Source organism: Macaca nemestrina, chromosome 10, assembly GCF_043159975.1.
Source record: "Macaca nemestrina isolate mMacNem1 chromosome 10, mMacNem.hap1, whole genome shotgun sequence".
Taxonomy (NCBI): Eukaryota; Metazoa; Chordata; class Mammalia; order Primates; family Cercopithecidae; genus Macaca; species Macaca nemestrina.
The window spans coordinates 113,512,913-113,532,422 of NC_092134.1; the positions used below are offsets into that span (position 1 = coordinate 113,512,913).

Here is a 19,510-nt window from a genome sequence, read left to right on the forward strand (position 1 = left end):
TAAGTTATTAAAGGCAAGTAAGATATTTTCTCAGATTTGGAATGCTATTTATATCCAAGCCTCCCTTAAATATGAACTCATTTGACACCCAATATTTTAAAATAGATTTATGTCTTTTATAGTTGTTCTTATTTAAAACATTTTTAGGGAGAGAGTCTATATTGAGAGTAAGTGACCAAGCAGTCCATGTCTACTTAAGATAGTCTGTTATTCTTGTTTTTAATTATGCTACTTTTCATCTGTTTTTCAAGAGAATAAGTAAAATCACATGAAAGATGTGTTTTTTCCTTAAAAACAAATCCAAACTGTGATATAAATCATTACATGACTCAGAAATTATGAGTACTATATGAAATTATGTAAGGCAGCTAATTAACAAATGAGTAGACTTACCACATAATTAATGTATAAGTATTAACAACAGACTTTAATTTTGTATTCTACGTAAATCTAGATGCACACAGAATTTCATAGGATCAGAAACAATACCTAATCCTATTTGAAATACATATATGAGAAAATATGCAAAGATATTTACCAGGCAAATAATTAGACTTAAAAATGATAAAAAATTATATGAGACTGAAAATATTCAATTTAGACTTAGGAAGAGGTAAACATAACACAAATAAAACAAAAATGTTTAGAATTAAAATATATAATAAAATTTTTGGAGTTATTAATAACTTAGAACACAAATATTGCTTAAAAAGAACTGGTAATGTTAGCAAAGTGAAACTAATATAAATCACTAAGTGATTTGTTATAAGTGGGCTAAATTCCCTAACTGGTCCAATAAAAACTAAATTTGAAGAGGGTACATTAGTTAAAATGACAATGTAATGTTTATAAAATTCATTCCTGAATGTCATTTCTTAACTCTGACAGTATCCTACAATAGAAGACAATTTTTGAACTTAAGTTTATGAATAAACCTGAAATTACTGTTTGAAAGAAACATCCTACATAAAATATAACCTAAGTAAAATCACAGATTCCCTTGAGAAAATACAACTGGGTTACTGGCTTTTCTCAAACTTACAGATAATAACAGCACTTTTGAGGTTTCAGGCACTGTTGAAAGTGCTTTACATGTAGTAGTACCACATTAAACTCTCACAACAAACTGCTGTATTCGTCCACATTCTTCTCATTTTCAGATGAGTCAGCTGAGACTTAGAGAGCCTAGGTAAGTTACTAGGTCTTTAATTATTTCAACAATAATCATATCCTATATAATCATTATCAGTAGTAGTAATTATCTAATACTAAAAGCAGCCCAGTACATTATACCTCGTTATAACCTACAGTAAATAAAAGCTACATAATGTAATCAGTATGTCAAGTAAGACCTCATTATGATTTTGCTGTAATACAATAAGACTAATCTATGCTTCCAATTTGGTCACTTCAGACTACTATTATTATTAAAATAAGATGATTTCCTGAACAAATTGCAATTGGTATTGAGACAGATGATTCAGAAAGATACTTAATGGCAAGGGGAAAATTTCTCCTTTCTTTCTTTTCTTTTTTCTTTTCTTTCCCTCCCTTCTTCTTTCCCTCCCTCCCTCCTCTATGTTGACCAGGCTGGAATTGAACTCCTGGATTCACGTGATCTTCCCACCTCAGCTTCCCACCAAAGTGCTGGGATTACAGGCATGAGCCACCGTGCCCAGCCAAAATTTAGATCTTAAAATTAAAAACAGATAATTTGTAAAGCAAACAAATAATTCACAAGAGGCTACTAAAAACCCACATGCTTCAATAAAATGTATTTTGATTTTTGTAAAACTGATATATGCTCATTATAAAAAATATAAAGAAGTGAAAATTTCCCAGTGTCCCATTACCCAAAGAAAATCACTGATAGCATTTAGGCAAACATCCTTCTGGAGAGCTGTTTATTAAATATTTTATATAATGAATTTATATATAAATATTATTCTGTAACCTTTTGGAACTCTATGGTATAGCATTATTCATTTTGTTTTGTTAAATTTAATATATATTTTGCCATTCTCCTTTTTATAGACTTTTATGTTGTTTCCAATTTTTCACTTTAAACAATGTTTATTTTTGTGCATGCATCTTTGTGAAACTTTACAATTATAGCCTTATGAGAAACTCCTAGAAACCATATTAACAGGCTGAAGATTGAGCAAGTTTTATATTTTAATGCATACTCTCAAACTGTACTCTAGAAAAAATACCAAATTACACCTTTTCTAACAAAGGAGACACCCCTACAGAAAAGAATCATGGACTGCTAGAGCAACTAATCAACGAAATTGTTCCACCCTTGGAGAAAGGAATCCTTGCTCTTTTTGTCCAGAAATACTTTGTATTTACTACTGACCAATCACTGCTATTTATTTCATCATTCTCCCTTTCTGAAGTGGGCATTTTTGTTGCAGTTATTTGGTTCTTTTCTCTCTCTTACAAATCATAATTATAGTTTTTTTGAGGCCATACAAGGTGGCTCACACATGTAAATCCAACACTTCGAGAGGCTAAGATGGACAGATCACTTGAGTCCAGGAGTTAGAGACCAGCCTGGGCAACAGGACAAAACCCTGGTCTCTACAAAAAATACAACAATTAGTTGGGTATAGCGGCATGAGCCTATAGTCCCAGCTACTTGGGAGGCTGAAGTGGGAGGATCACTTGAAGTAGGAGGACCTCTCACCTTCATAAAACTGTATTTATATTAAAACTACAAAAAACTATATAAATATAGTTTTACTTTCCTACTTCTGAACTGTCTCTGTTTCCTTGAAGTTTCTTTTTATTTGTTCCTTTGAGTCAGTAACTTTTTCATTTGAGATGTTTTTGTTTGGTAACAATTTTATGTTCATTCATATTAAAAACTCAAACACAAAAATGTTGAAAGGAAATTCTGTGTATGTGAGTAAGCTTCACAATAGCCACAAAAGGTATTGAACTAATTTTTCATGGCTGTGGAGATTCCCAAATGTCAGTTCTATGAACATTTTCTCTTGAGCCAGTCTTTTTGCTTAGAAAAAAATTCTCCAGTCTCCTAAGTGGTACTATGAGCCAAACTTTCAGCATTCTAGGATCAATGTGTTAAGAAGCATAGTGGAGACCTCACTGCTCAGTAATGGTCTTTGGTTTAATCTCCTTGTTTTTAAGTCCCATGCCTTCTCCTGCTCTTTATGAGTTCAGAGATTATCTGCTTTGATTTCTCTTTTGTTCTGCTAGGGTGTACAATAAGTCCCCTACTTAAGTATGGTGTGTGTTAAGGATTAAATATTTTTTTACCTCCCTCCCTCCCCCACAAATTTATATGCCGAAGCCCTAACCCGCAATGTGATAGCAGTTGGAGACAGGGGCTTTAGGAGGTAACTGGGGTTAGACAAAGTCCTGAGGATGGGGAAAAGAGCACTCGCACATTCTCTCTGTGTGCGCACACAGCAAGACTGTGGCTACCTATAAGCCAAAAGAAGAGGCCTACTCAGCAGAAACCTTGATCTTGGACTTTCTAGCCTCCAGAACTGTAAATATAAATTCCTGTTGTTTAAGCCAATCTATGGTGGGTGCTTTTTAACGGCAGCCTGAGCTGACTGAGACAGTGCACAAGAGGACTTGGGAACACAACTGCTAAGTCATATGGACTTTCAACCATTCCTCTTGTTTTCAGAGCTACACGGCACCTAGTGTTTGTATTTCCCATGGCTTTCAAGGGTTTTGCAGACAAATCAGCTTCTTCATGGGTTTCACCTCAATAAACTAAGATTACAACTTGCTTTTCTCTGCTAAATCAGTTGACAATTGTACACCTGTTATCTCCTTTCATATTTATTTGTCCTAGTTAGTTTTTGCTTGTTGGTTTTGTTTCAGTCCCTTTATGTGTCATTTTAGTGATCTGGGGTTTTTTGTGGGGAAAGGGGACTAAGAGGTAGGACAGATTAGTGTTTTAATTCACCAAATCCAGCTCTGAACCCTTGGCAAGTTATCCAACCATCCCAAATAATTCTAATACCCACCATTAAATAGTCAAATGGCAACTAAATTATCACTCATTTGATATTAGTTTCTAAAACTGTACATGCCAATAATAAATGTAAGTGTTAGACAGCATTCCTTTGAAAACAGATTTAAACAAACTGATATATAACTAAGACTAACATTTTAAATTTCTTTACGATGACACTAGGTCAAAACATCAGAAGGAGAAAAGGTATAGGTTAGCTAATATAGAAGTGAGAAAGAAAAAGAAAAGGTGGTGGGGTAGGATACTGTCTGCTGAAATGTTTCTATTGTTTTTAATAAATTCCTAATCTTTCTATCCTCCCATGATTGAGCAGAAGGAACTGCTTTTTTGGAAAAAAAAAAAAAATCTTTAAGAAAAACTTCTATTTTAGGTTCAGGAGTACACGTGAAGGTTTGTTACATAGTTGAACTTGTGTCACGTGGGTTTGTTGTACAGATTATTTCATCACCGAAGTACGAAGCCCAGTACCCGAGAGTTATCTTTATTGCTCCTCTCCCTCCTCCTACCCTCCACCCTCAAAGTAGACCCCAGTGTCTGTTGTTCCCTTCTTTGTATTCATGAGTTCTTATATTTAGCTCTCACTTGTGAGAACATGTGGTATTTGGTATTCTATTCCTGCATTAGTTTGCTAAAGGTAATAGCCTCCAGCTCCATCCATGTTCCCACAAACACATGACCTTGTCTTTTTAATGGCTGCATAGTATTCCATCTTAAAATGGCAGAGGAAGTATCTCCACAGGACTTATATTGGTACTATTCTCCAAATGCCATCTCTCTTGGCTAGTTGGCTGCCCAAGTTTTATTTTGTGATTATTTTTCACAAATATTACATTCATATAATCTTACCCATCACAATTGAAATATGAATTGTTCAGAGGAAAATAAATTTCTAAATTATCGTTATCTATGCCCCAAGACAAATTTCAGTATTTAAAAATTGTGATAGAAAATTTTTGTAAATGAATGCCATTCCTCTCCACCTCAATAGGTTTCATAAGATATAATTCAATTTGTTGCTGATGGGCAGACTTCTACAATGAATAAATTCTTTAGCACAACAATTCCATCAGGGGCACATTAAATGAATTTACCGTGCTATCATTCGTTTGTTAAATAACCCTAGAGAAATAGGGCTATGCTATTCCTAGAGGCCTATGACCAATGATGCTATCACCATTCCCCTAGACTGAAGGGCTTAGGGATATAGAAATCATATGGTCAAAAACCAGTAAACAGGTTCTGCAAACTATTGTTACCATGGTACAGAAATTTATAGTTTGTGTTTAGCAAGTTTTATAAACATTTATTAATTTTTATATCTACTGGACCTAATAATAAAACATCAGGGTTGTACTTTATTTATTTTCCATTTTGTTTTTCTAGTAATTTTTATTCTGTTTTGTACAAGTATAAACCCCTGACAGAGTTTTAAAAAATGCTCCTTTATCTCAGTTATCTTGAGAAACACTGTCAAGAGTACATGTTAATAGTGTCACACACACGTGTCTAAGTCTCAATGCCAATGGCTCTACTGCTAGTCTCATTTTTCTTTTTTTTTCATCGTCATAGTAGTTTTTCTTTCTATTGGCATTAAGTACTATCAAACATTCTGTTGCCTGCCATCCATTTGCTGCTTCCATTAGACCTTACAGAAGTTTACTCTCTAGCGGCTCTCAGTGTATTTATGGAATAAAGCAAACACAGGCATTCATGCATGCATGAATGAATGAATGAATAAATAACAATTTACACTTTGCTCTACACAGCCTCTTTTATTTGCTTTTTCTCAGCCTGTTTTTGTCTCTTGTTCTCTATATCCCTTGGCATTACTGCTATGTGGTCAGTTTTTATTTTTGTTTTAACTATTATTTTTACAATAAGTATGTTCTTTTCCTTTCTGTCTGATAAAGTTCCATAGTAATCAGCTGTTTTCACTGTTGCTCACTGCTTTTTTCAGATGTTTGAGGTTAACAGGAGTGTATCCTTGAGACTCGGACTCCTGTTTTCTTCTTGTTTGTATGTTCCTAACTCCTAGCATGAGGCAGGTAAGTAATTAGCAAATGCTTATTGAATGAATAATCCAATCAATGAATAATAGGAGGGAATGCACCAACAGACCTGTACAAAAATAAACAAGTGGAGAAGGACAAACTAGATAATCTGAGCAAATGTCAGAATGATAGAATATTATGATGGAAAGGAAATTTACATTATCTAGTTCTACTACCAACAGAAAGTATAAGGGACACAGAATTTGAAGACCATGGTTCTGGTTTTAGGTCTGACATTTGTTAGCAGAATGAAGGACAAATCATTCATATACTTATTAATAAGTATGTACCAACTGCCTGCATTGTACCAGGTAGTCTTAAGACTGGGGTAACAAGTAAAAAAGACAGGTGGAAAGTATCTATTCTCAGATACCCACATTCTAAAAGGTGAAAACCACCACAAACAAGTAATAAATACAGGAATAATGTAATTTCAGAAGTTATTATGAGCTGTGACGGGAATAAAAGGTTGATGAAATTAAAAAAGTAAGAGAAGAGGAACGATTAGCTCCTTCAGATGAAGTGGTCATGTCATGTAACATCGCTTCAGTTTTTCTACAAAATGAGAAAAATGCCACCTCACAGGACTAACGTGAAGACCATCTGAAATAATCTGTGTGAAAGTATTTTTTAAAAAGTGTTATAACTCTTTACAAATGTAAGAGTTTGTTAACAAAAACAATCTAAACAAGTGGTCTCCCAGAGTAAACATCCCCATATATATGCAGAAAATACCATTTCCTATGAGTTTGTTCCACTGTGCTAGAAAGTTATGTTATAATGAGCTAAAAACTTGTTTTCATACAAACTCAACTCTGTCTGCTTGAGTCACAAAAGACAGTCTAACTTCCTTTTAAAAATTTAAAAAAAAAAATCCTGCTTTTCCTCACATCTCGCAAAAGTACTCCTCCAGATCAGACACTGACAATTGCATTAGTGATTCTTCATGTGATCTGGTTTCAATTCCCTTAAAACCATGCATGCTTTCCTCAAGATGTTTAACCATGTACTGTTTTCATGAGGGCAGCCATTAATAAAAATAATATACGCAGTGATGATTAGGGCAATATTAGCTATTATAACCCCTTAGTCTCAGAGTTTAATACAATCAGTTTAATTTTAATGTTTCTAATAGTCCAATGTTCATAGATGGTCTCATCACCGGTGACTTGAAAGCCCAGTCTCCTTTCATTCTGTGGCCCCATCTTGTCCTATTAAGATAAAGCCCTCCACATTCAGCTAGTGAATAAAAAGAGGATAGAGCAAATGGACTATTAGCCACTTCTACAACATGAACTATCAATGTCCTCTTTTTAGATCAACCAGATCGTAATTTGTATCACAAAGTGAGAAGATAACAAAGGGATGTGTCCATGCACCATCCAAGTGTAAATCCAAACTCTACAAATAACCACATATTAAGGCAAACCTAAGGCATAATTTTGTGTATTGAGGGTTCAATAAAGTAGCAAGATAAGCCAGTGTTCACCTTTTGAATAACTGCACACATTCACTGAGAATCCATTTGGGGAATCAAACTCAACTTACCAAATGTGTATGTGTATAACAGATTGCATACATAGTCCTAAAGATCTTGTCATAATCTAATGAAACAAAAAGTAACATGAAACATAAGATCACATTAAAAAGGAAAAAAGACCTAAGTAAAGGTATAGGAAATAATTATTTAATTTCTGACAAGGCGTATCAGAAACAATTTGTAGAGTTAAATGTGAGAAGGGCTCCAAGGTAAAAGTGGGATCTAACAGAAAAAAAGGAAAAGAGGGTTTTCTAGGCAGAAGGAACATGTTAGTTCCTATTCTAGGAGAAATAGAGGGTACTCCAGGAACACAAGCATGAATATGTGAAGGCTGTGGGAGGAGCTTAAACTAACAAAGGTAGGATGAAGTCAAATTGTCTGGATGTTTGAAAATTAAGAAATAGAACATTTTTTAATTCCTTGTATGATAATGATACTACCTGATGCAGAGTGGTGTGTGAAATGAAAAGAATAAAATTTCAAGGGGCAAAGAAAACTCATCAACCAGAAAAAAACAATATGGGAAGAAGGACTAGAAAGGAAGAATAGAAATTTCACAACATAGAGTCACTAAGATATAGCAATTAATCAGGCAGAGAAGAGAGAAGAATGAGTAAAGATGAGTAAGATCTGCAGCTTGGGTACCTGGACAAATGGTGATGTCATAACTAGACAAAAGGAAGAGAAATAGGCTTGAGAACAATAGAGTAAATTGCTTGGTTTTGGAAATGTTGAATTAAAGATGCCAATGGAATATTAACTTTCAGTATGCTGTTCAGAAGTCTGTTGAAGTATTAGTTTAAAGCTTAGAAGAGAGGTCAAGGGCAGCAAATTATAGCTCTGACGAGAAAATGGAATATAACCTAGACTAAGAAATGTTGCCTAACTCCTTTTTTTAATTTATTTTTTAATCTAGGACTCCTTTTCTGGATTATCCTAATTAACCATTAAGGGAGAAGAATTAGAGATCTAGATCATAACAGATAATTCATTAAACTAGAACTTGGAAGAAAAAAATTAAAACCATCAGATTTCTACTTAAAAAAATTAGAGAACATCGTATTTTCTTCTCCTTCCAACTTCAACAGATACAGGATACTAGAAACCTTTTAAGCTGTGAGCCGTCGTAACATACAATCCATATATGGACACATAAACAAGGTTACCTTATAAAAGCCTCCTGCATATATTCAATACTATTTTATACAGGCCTTTCTTCTTATGGGAAACAGTTATAGAATTGATACCAAAATCTGAGACAAGTTAGGCACTTATTCCCTTCATTCATGAAAACAAACAAACAAACACACTTTGACATTTGATCATAAAATACTTTAAAACCCTGTTCCCTTGTAAAATATTGTCAATTATTTCAAAATCAGTCTTTTGTTTCTGATCTAAAATGAACATATATACCTTCTCATTGCTATCTACTGTGAATACAGAATACTTACTCAAGAGTTTAGCATCCCAGCTCATACTCACTCCCTTTTTGATTTGGTATTCTAGATCCATGCCCTCTGAGTGAACAAGAAAGATAAGCCAGGAAGTTGAAAGTATATTTTTGTTCTTGGTATGTGAAACTTTCAAACTTCACAAATCTTTTTCAGATCACTCTAAAAATCTAAAACAGCCTTATTACACAGTATGTGCCATTCACAGCAGCAAATGGCCTTTTCAGAAAATTGCCCTTGTATTATTTTTTCAGAGCTATGTATAATTGAACTGAGTTCAAATCTTCAAAGAATCCTTGGCAAACAAGGACTCAAAAACTCTGGTCTATCATACAGAGTCTAAACTCCTAATCATTTCATACACATAACAATGTGGTTCTAAGTAAAATATGTAATGAATTTTCATGAATGCCTGAAATAGCCTTTTCTCAACACTTCATTCTTAATACTCCTCAGTCTATCACCTAGAGAATGACAATACATCCTCTTGGATTCAATGTGTTCTCTGAATAAACAGGCAGTAGTAATTCCTCTTTGGTTTGTGGTTGGTCTTTTCACACTTTTATTTATAAAAAACATTTATAAAAAACATTTATTGCAGAATGCTTTAAACATATAGATAGTAAACAAAATAGAATAATGGAATTCTCTACACCTATCACTCACTTTCAACAATTATCAATATTCTGCCAATCTTTTATCATCTGTAATGCCACCCACTACCTACTTGATAATGATGATTTTAAAATTATTTTTCTTTAGGTAAATTTTACATAAATGAAAATACACAAATCTTAGCAATATAATTTTGAACAATCTTAGTTATGCACTTAGCTGTGTGATACACATCTTTATCATGATACAGAACACTTTCATTGCCCCCAAAACTTCCCTTTACCCCAAAGCAACAACAGTTCTGATATTCTCCTCTGACCATATATCATATGCATACACGCATATATGTATATATATGAGATATATACATATACGCATACACACACACAGGTTTCATTGCTCTGCCAAAAAATCTGTAATACTCATCCATACAAGTTAGTTGTATGTATCTGTAGTTGATTCTTTTTTATTATTAAGCAGCATTCCTCTGTATAAATATACCATAATTTGTTTACTCATTCTCCTGATGATAGACATTTAGAACTGCTTCCAGTTATTGGCTACTGTGAATAAAGGAATCACAGACATTCTTTGATATAACATTTTTATTTCTTTTGCATAAATACTTAGTAGGAATGTGTATGATTAACTTTATTAAAAACTGTCAAATCTTTTTCAAATGGTTGTACTACCAGTAATGTATGAGAGTTCCTATTGGTTTACATACTCACCATTTGGTGATTTCAGTCTGTTAAATTTTAGCCATTTTACTGGATGTACAAAAGTCTCTCTCTCATTATGGTTTTAAACTGAATTTCCATAATGATTAAAAATGTTAAATATTTTATCATGTGCTTATTGGCTATTCTTATATTTTCTAAGTTTTTTCTTTTTCTTTTCTATTTTTTTGAGACGGAGTCTCACTCTGTTGCCCAGGCTGGAGTGCAGTGGCACAATCTTGGCTCACTGCAACCTCAACCTCCTGGGTTCAAATGATTCTCCTGTCTCAGCCTCCTGAGTAGCTGGGATTACAGGCGCACACCACCATGCTCAGCTAATTTTTGTATTTTAGTAGAGATGGGGTTTCACCGTGTTGCCCAGGCTGGTCTCGAACTCCTGAGCTCAGGCAATCCGCCCACCTAGGCCTCCCAAAGTGCTAGGATTACAGGCGTGAGCTACTGTGCCCGGCCTCTAAGTTTTTTCTTTTAAGCCTGTTGTTCATATTTTTTTAGTTCTCTTTTTTTATTACTGATTTATATACTCTGGATATAAACTCTTTGTCAGATACATGTTTCATGAATGTTTTTCCAAGTTTGTGGCTTGCCTTTTCACTTTCTCAACGATGTCTTTCAAGTAGCAGAAGTTTTAAAGTTTTCAATCAGATAAACCCTAATTTATCTATTTTTCTTTTTTGGCTATTGCTTTGTGTTTTCTACAAAATTATTGCCTATATCCAGGTCAAGAAGATCTTCTACTGTATTTTCTTCTAAGAGCTTTTACATATAGGACAATGATCAATCTAAAATTAAGAGTTGTACAATCATTAACTCTAGCTTTAGACTGGTATACTAATTGGTTTGTATACAAACTGGGTTAAAGGCATAGGACACATGCAGGCTGTGTTCATTTCACAGCAGGGCTCTGTAATTAGGCAATAACTACTTGTCATCATACCTAGTAAGGCAATATAGGAGAAAGAAAACAGGCCAAACAGCTTCACTACTATGCCTACTTATAATCAAAGTCACTAGTTAAGGAAAAGTTAATATTGCTTTGTTTTCACAGTAACATAGGTTACTTACCCTGGTTGCATCTGGTTGCAATGAGATGGCTTTCCAGAATTTAAAAAGGCATTAGGAAAATTAACTGAAATCTATACCAGTAGACCTCATCTAAAAATAGTTAAAGAGTTTATTACACTTTGCTTATCTAAGATATTCCATTAATTGCTTTTTAAAAATTGAAATTTTAGTAGACTTTTTTTTTTTTTAGCAAATTGAAGAAATAAATGCAAACCATGGAGTTCCACTGATATATTAGATACTTAATGTAAGGGTGTTAAAGGTTGAAAAAGTTAACCTAAAATAAAGGCATTCAAAAATAGTTGTTTTCCCCCACTTCAGAAAAAATTCTTTCAAGTGAAAATGTTCGATTCGGACTCAAATACAAATATAGAGGTTCTGTGGTTTTTACTTGATTCTTGTAAAAAATAAAAAATAAAAAATAAAAAAAACAAAAACAAAAAACCACTTCTTTCCTGGAATGTGAGTCACAAAAGATATTGTAAACAGATTTAATCACAATCACACGTGGCAGTTTTTTGTACATTAAATTTTAGACTGAGCAATCATGGTGGCTCATGTTCAGGTATAAAATTCCACTGATCATACATTCACAAATTTCACATTATTTTGTGTATTGTCTGTGTGGGGGGGGGTTAGTATACCTTCTGTAACAGAAACTCAGGAGCATCTTATTTTACCTTCCATAAACTTAAACACTGAATAAGACTAAGTGATCTGGTAAGATTATCTTAAACACACATATTCATAAATATACCTCCACTTAATATGACTTAAAAGACACTAAATAAATTTAAGAAACTTCTTAAAATGATTCACGAACATTTCACCCATTTATGGGCCAACAGATTAAATGTTATTTGGAAAGAAAACCTAGCATAGATAAACTGTGAGATTAAATCTACTTACAGAAGTTACTACAAGCCCAAAATAATAGCAATAAGCTTCTTTCTATGAATAAAACATAAAACTACAATATAATAGCAGATTTACTTCAACCAAATAGCCATATTACTAATAGGTATGAGGAACAAATTAGCAAATAAGTTGTTCTTCCTATTTAAGTAGGACTTTGACTTAAGGAAGTAATTAGGAATGACACAAAAATTGGGAGATGTATCAGCATTAAAAAGGCAGGCCTGCTTTGTATTTTCATAATGATGTCTCTATATTGGGATAGTGTATGTTTTATTAAATGCCAAAGATTGTGACAATCCTGAATTTAAGCAGAGGATTATTTCTGTTTCAACTATTTTCAAGTGAAATAGCTTTTGAAAATGTTTCCCAATTCTATTATTCCCTATGAGTGCCTATGAACAACACAGTACAGATGCTCCTCAACTTAAGATGGGGTTATGCCATTATAAATCCATTCTATGTCAAAAATATCATAAATTGAAAATGCATCCTAAGTTGAAACTATTTTAAGTTGTAAGTCTCTCAACTCATGATGGGATTATGGTTTCTACTGAATGCATACAGCTTTCTCACATCAGAAAGTTGAAAAATACTAAGTCAAACCATCATTAAGTAAGGGAGCATCTATAAACTTATTTCAGCCTAACAGTTGGCTACAAATGGGCATTTGAAATAAATAATGCATGTATATAAGATAATTATTTTAGCAAGTATCTTAGTCCATGTGTGCTGCTGTAACAAAATACCACAGAGTGGGTGATTTATACATAATAAAAATTTCTCTTAGTTTTGGAAGCTAGAAAGTCTAAGGTTCAGCATCTGGTGAGGACCTGTTCTCTGCTTCAAAGATGGTCCTTGAATGCTATGTCCTCCTGAGCAGACAAAGGCCATGTTCTCACATGGTGGAATGGTGGAAGAGCCAAACTTGCCCCTTAAACCCTTTTGTAAGGTACTAGTCCCATTTATATAGTGGAGCCCTCATGACCTAATCAACTCTCAAAGGGCCCACCTCTTACTACTGGCGATATGGACATTACACAGGAGCTGAAGTTTCAGTAGGAATTTTGGAAGGGACATGAAATCCATACCATAGCAGCAGAGAAAAGAAAGAAACAGATTAATGCACACTTGCAAAGTGTAGCATAATGTAACACAGTACTTTCAGGAAATAATTTGATGCTTAAGTGTCATAAACATCCTTATGCTCTACAACTCCTATTCCTAAAAATTTATCATCAGAAAATACTACATACTTAGTCTTCAATTTTTCATGCATGTCTATTTTATAAACTCCACTTTCATAAATTACACAGTAATGTGCCTAATATAGTTAGAATCAGACTTTTAAAAAAATCAGTTGACAAAGGAATACTTTATTGCAGAGTGAGAATCTACCAGACATGAAATCAGTTTCAGGTGCATAGCTCTTATCACTTGTATTGTGTTTCTATGACAGAACACTGAGTTTCACCCAAATTATTTTGTTATAAAAAAAGGAAAATGAAAAGTCTTGAAACAAGTGATAAGAGGCACAGAGTTCATAAGCTGAATGCAACTGTGATAAAATGAAAAACATTAAACGTTTTAAAACAAATGAATTGTCAGCCTTAGCTAGATATATATTGGACACAGGACAGTCTACATGAGTTCTATTCAAAGACCAGAACATAATATTGAAATAACATAATTGAAGAATCTAGCTGTAAAGGTAAGGTAGAATTATCAATGTCAAAATTTTTAGCTCTCATGGAAATAAAAACTCATATCATGAAAGTTTATTAATCAGCCTTATATCTTTGACAATGGATTATTTGTAAAAGCAGGGCACTTCATGTAATACAAAGGAATAAAAACAATATGCATGAAGATGTATACGGCAACATTCCTTAGAAAGTGCAAAACCCAAAACATTTTAAATGTACAACAAGGAGTATGGTATAATTAAATGAAAACTATGCCTCAAGCTAGATATATGTTTATAAAATGTTATTTGAAGAAAAGATATAAAATTATTGAAACCATTATCGTCACTGTAACTATGTAAAATAATGTACACGTGAATAAATATTGAAAAGGCCCATAAAAAAGGGACACTTTACTGAGAAATCATGGATGGAATTTTATTCTTTTTAAATTAAATATTGTTTTAACAACAATCTAAAACAAGAAGTATAGAACAACTTTGTAGAAAGTGGCATTGCAAGTATTAGGAGTGACCTACAAGGAAAAGAGAATTTCATGGATCAAGGAAGATTAATAGCAGCTGCACAATTTTCATATAAAATCTTTAATAAGGTGATGGACACTTTAAACCATAAGATTAGAGGAGAGTATACATGAATTCCTAAAAGTATGCATTGTCATGTTTTTCTACAGAACATGTTAGATTTCTATGCTGAGATACATAGTATGATATAATAATAATACATTAAAAAAATCTGAAATTGTGTACCTTGCAAAATTATCCCTAAAAGTGAAGGATAAATACAGACTTTATCAGATAAAATGAGATAATCTGTTGCTAGAATATCTGTTCAACAAGACATGTTAAAAGAGTTCTTCAGAGACAAGGAAAATGATGTAAGTTAGACAGATCCACATGAAACGGCACTGGAGAAGTATAAAGTGCAGGTAAAATTTTAAAAGTTTTATTTTTCTTATTCTTAATTGATCTAGTAGTTTGTTTAAAATAATAGCAACAATATATTTGATATGTACACTTATGCATATATTAATATCTGCTGAGTATAAGTAAAATGAATGACAACAAAGATACAAGGGACAGAATGGAAGAATTTGAATTATTATGTTATTATAAGGTATTAACACTATCTGTGAAGTGGCATAGTATCCTCTGAAAGTTAAATTGGATTAGTTGTAATTGTACAGTACAAACTTTAAAGCAACCATAAAAAGAAATTAAAAAAGAGAAAGATTTGATAAGTTTGATGAAAAAGAAAAAATGGAATCATATAAAATGGTCAGATAAAACCACCACAAAAGGCAGAAAAGTGTGGAAGACAAAATTAGGAAAAAAAGGGTAACAAACAGAAAACAAGAATAGCTATGGTAGACACTACTCTAAATAGATCAATAATCACTTTAAACAGCAATGGTCTAAATACAACAATTAAAAGACAGAGATTGTCGGAGTGGAGCAAAAAAGGCTGAACTATATGTTGTCCAAAATAAAAAATTTAATGTAAAGATGTGTTGATTAAAATTAAGGGCTGGAGAAAGATATACTATGCTAACACTAAAAGAAAGACATACTAGTTATATTTCAGACACAGCAAACCTCAGAGCAAAATAAATTATCAGGAATAAAAAGGAACATTACATAATGACAAAGGGGTCAATTTCCCCAAAAAGACATAACAATTTGGATGCAAACTCACCTACAACCAAAGTATCAATATGGGAGAAAAAGTTGACAGAATTGCAAGGAGAAAAGATGAGTCCACTATTATAGTTGGAAACTTCAATACACCTCTATCAGAAATGAACAGATCCAGATGGCAAAAAATCATAAGGACCTCAGCTGAACTCAACAAAACTGTCATCAACTGCATATACTGGGTATCTGTAGACTTCATCCAACAACAGCAAAATAAACATTCTTCTCAAACTCACATGGAACATTCACTAGCATAGACCACATTCTAGGCCATAAAACAAATCTTCAAAAATTTAAAAGAATAGAAATCATAGAATATTCACTCTCCCACAATAACAGAATTCAAGTAGAAATTAGGATAGTTATAGATGTAAGATAGCTGAAAAATCCCAAAATACCTGGATAACAACACACTTCTAAATAACTTATGGGATATATATATATGTGTGTGTCTGTGTGTGTGTATATATATATGTCTCAAGAGAAATTTAAAAACACTCTGAACTAAAAGAAAAAACCCACAATTTATCAAAATTTGTGGGAGGTACTAAAAGCAGTGCTCCGAATATATTTCTAGCATTGGAAAAATACTAAATCAATAATCGTAGCTTTCATTTTAGCAAAAAAAAGAGGAGCAAATTAAAGTAAGCAAAAGAAAATAAATACAAATAAGAGCAGAAATTAACGAAATTGAACACAGAAAATAGAGAAAAAAAATCAACAAAACCAAAAGCTGGTTATTATTTGATCAATAAAAATCAGTAAGTCTCTAGCCAGGCTAACCAAGGAAAAGAGAGAGGGCACAAATTGCTAATGTTGGAAATAAAAGGCAGGATATCATTGCATATCCCTGGGAAATTAAAAGGAAAATGAAATAATACTATGAACTACAAGTAATAATACTATGTCTACAAGTTTCTTAACCGAAACAAAATGTACCAATTCTTTAAAATACACAAATCTGCCAAAATTCACAAAGAAGAAACAGACAATATGGACAGGCCTACACTTATTAAAGAAATTAATTAAAAAATTAACAACCTTCCAAAACATAAAGCACCAACTTCAGATGGGTTTGGTGAATTCTATCAAATATTTAAGGAAAAATTATACTAATTCAATATAATTTTATCCAGAAGACAGAAGCAGAGGGAATACTTTCAAACTTATTCTAAGAGACCAGCATTACCCGCCACCCATCAAAAAAAAAAAAAAAAAAAAACCAAGGCATAATAAGAAAACTGCAGAGCAGTATGAACATAAACACAAAAATTCTTCAAAAATTAGCAAATTAATTAGATTAGCAATGAAATCCAACAATGTATAAAGAAAATAATATATCACAATCAACTGGGTTTTTTCCTAGGTATTCAAGGATAGCTCAACATTCGAAAATCAACTAATGTAATCAATCACATGGACAGCTAAAGATGAAAAAAAATCATATGATCATCTGACAAAATCGATATTCATTATTTTTTTTTAAAAACTCTCAAACTATAAAATAAGAGAAATGTCCTCAATTTGATAAAGGACATCTACAAAAAGTCTACAGCTAACATACTTAATGATGACTTGATGCTTTCCTGTTAAGATCAGTAACAAAGGATGTTACATCTTGGGAAGAAAGAAGTAAAACCATCTTTTGTTCACAAAAGACATGACTGCCTATATAAAACACCCCAAAGAATCAATGAAAAAACTCCTGGAATTAATACGGAATTATAGTCAGCTGACAGAGTGCAAGGTTTATATAAAAAGTCAATCTCTTTCCTTTACATTAGCAAAAAGCAAGTGGAATTTGAAATTAAAAACATTACTATTTACACTAGCCTCCAAAAAAGGAAACAGTAATTGCCAATCTAACAAAATATGCATAAGATTTATATGAGAAAATCTACAAAGCTCTGATGAATGAAATCATTACTAAATTGAGACATATTCCATGATCATGAATCAGAAGAGTCAATACTGTCAAGATGTCAGTTCTTCTCACCTTGGTCTAGAGTTTCAATGAAATTTCAATTAACATTCTACCAAGATATTTTGTGGATAACAACAAACTGATTCTAAAGATTACAGGGAGAGACAAACACTCAGAATAGCCAATACAATATTAAAAGAGAAGAACAAAGTTGGAGGACTGACATTACCTGGCTTCAGTACTTAGCATAAAGCTATAGTAATCAAAACTATGATATTGTCACATGAATCAACAAATAGATAAATGGAACAGAACAGAGAGAAAATAGAACTGCATATAGTCAACTGATATTTGAAAAGTGGCAAAGGAATAAAACGGAGAAAAGATAGTCTTTTTAAAAAAATGGTGCTAGAACATCTGAACATCCACATGCAAAAAACTATATCTAGACACAGACCATACAACCTTCATGAAAATTAATTCAAAATAAGACCTAAACATAAAACACAAAATTATAAAACTTCTAGAAGATAACATATGAAAGCAATCTAGATGATCTTAAGTACAGCAATGACTTTTAAATACAACACCAAAAGCACAATTCACACACACAAAAATATTGGATAAGCTGAACTTCATTAAAATGAAAAACATCTGCACTGTGAAAGATAGTGTCAGGAGAACGAAAAGACAAGCCACAGACTGGGATAAAATACGTAAGATTGATGTATCAGATAAAGGACTATTTTCCAAAGCATGCAGAAAACTCTTAAAACTCAACAACAAAAAGAGGCCTGAGTTAAAAAAAAAAAATGGATAAAAGACTTTAGCAGCTCACCAAAGAAGATACAGAGATGGCAAGTAAGCATATGAAAAGATGTTTCACATATCAGGGAAACGTGAATTAAAATGAGATACTATTATACATCTATCAGAATGGCCAAAATCCAGCATTTGAAATCACCAAAGGCTGGTGAGAATGTGGAACAAGAGCAATTCTCATTTATTGCTGGTGCATAACCAAAATGGTACAGACACTTTGGAAGAAAGTTTAACAGTTTCTTACAAAACTAAATGTGGTTTCAACATGCAATCCAGAAATCACAGTTCTGTGGTATTTACCCATATAAGCTGAAAACTCATGTCCATAAAAAACATGCACATGGATGTTTATATACATTTTATCTGTAATTGCCAAAACTTGGCAGCAACCACAATGTCTGTATTACTTTGTTTTCACACTGCTACAAAGAAATACCTGAGACTGAGTAATTTACAAAGCAAGGTTTAACTGATTCACAGTTCCACATGGCTTGGAAGGCCTCAGGAAACTTACAGTCACGGTGGAAGGGGAAGCAAGCACTTCTTATATGGCAGCAGGCTAGAGAAAGAGTGTGAGCATGCAGGAAAAACTACCATTTATATAAACATCAGATCTGATGAGAATTCACTCACTATCACGAGAACAGCATGGGGAAACTGCCCTCATAAACCAAATACTTCCTTCCCTAGACACGAGGTGATTACAGGTCCCTCTACATACAGGAATTACAATTCAAGATGAGATTTGGGTGGGGACACAGAGTCAAACCACATCAATGTCCTTTACTATGTAAATGGATAAACTGTGGTTCATCCAAAGAATGAACTATTATTCAGCACTAAAAAGAAATCATCTGCAGCAAACCACCATGGCACATGTTTACCTATGTAACAAACCCGCACATCTTGCACATGTATCTTGGAACTTAAAATTAAATTAAATTAATTTAAAAAGAAGAAAAAAGAAATAAT

General features: G+C 33.0%; 1 protein-coding gene across 22 annotated transcripts in view; it reads right to left on the reverse strand.

The window, feature by feature from the left end:
- Positions 1-19,510, reverse strand: part of LOC105492180 (coiled-coil domain containing 91) — a 372,391-nt gene that overhangs the window by 100,718 nt on the left and 252,163 nt on the right. The window lies entirely within an intron of this gene.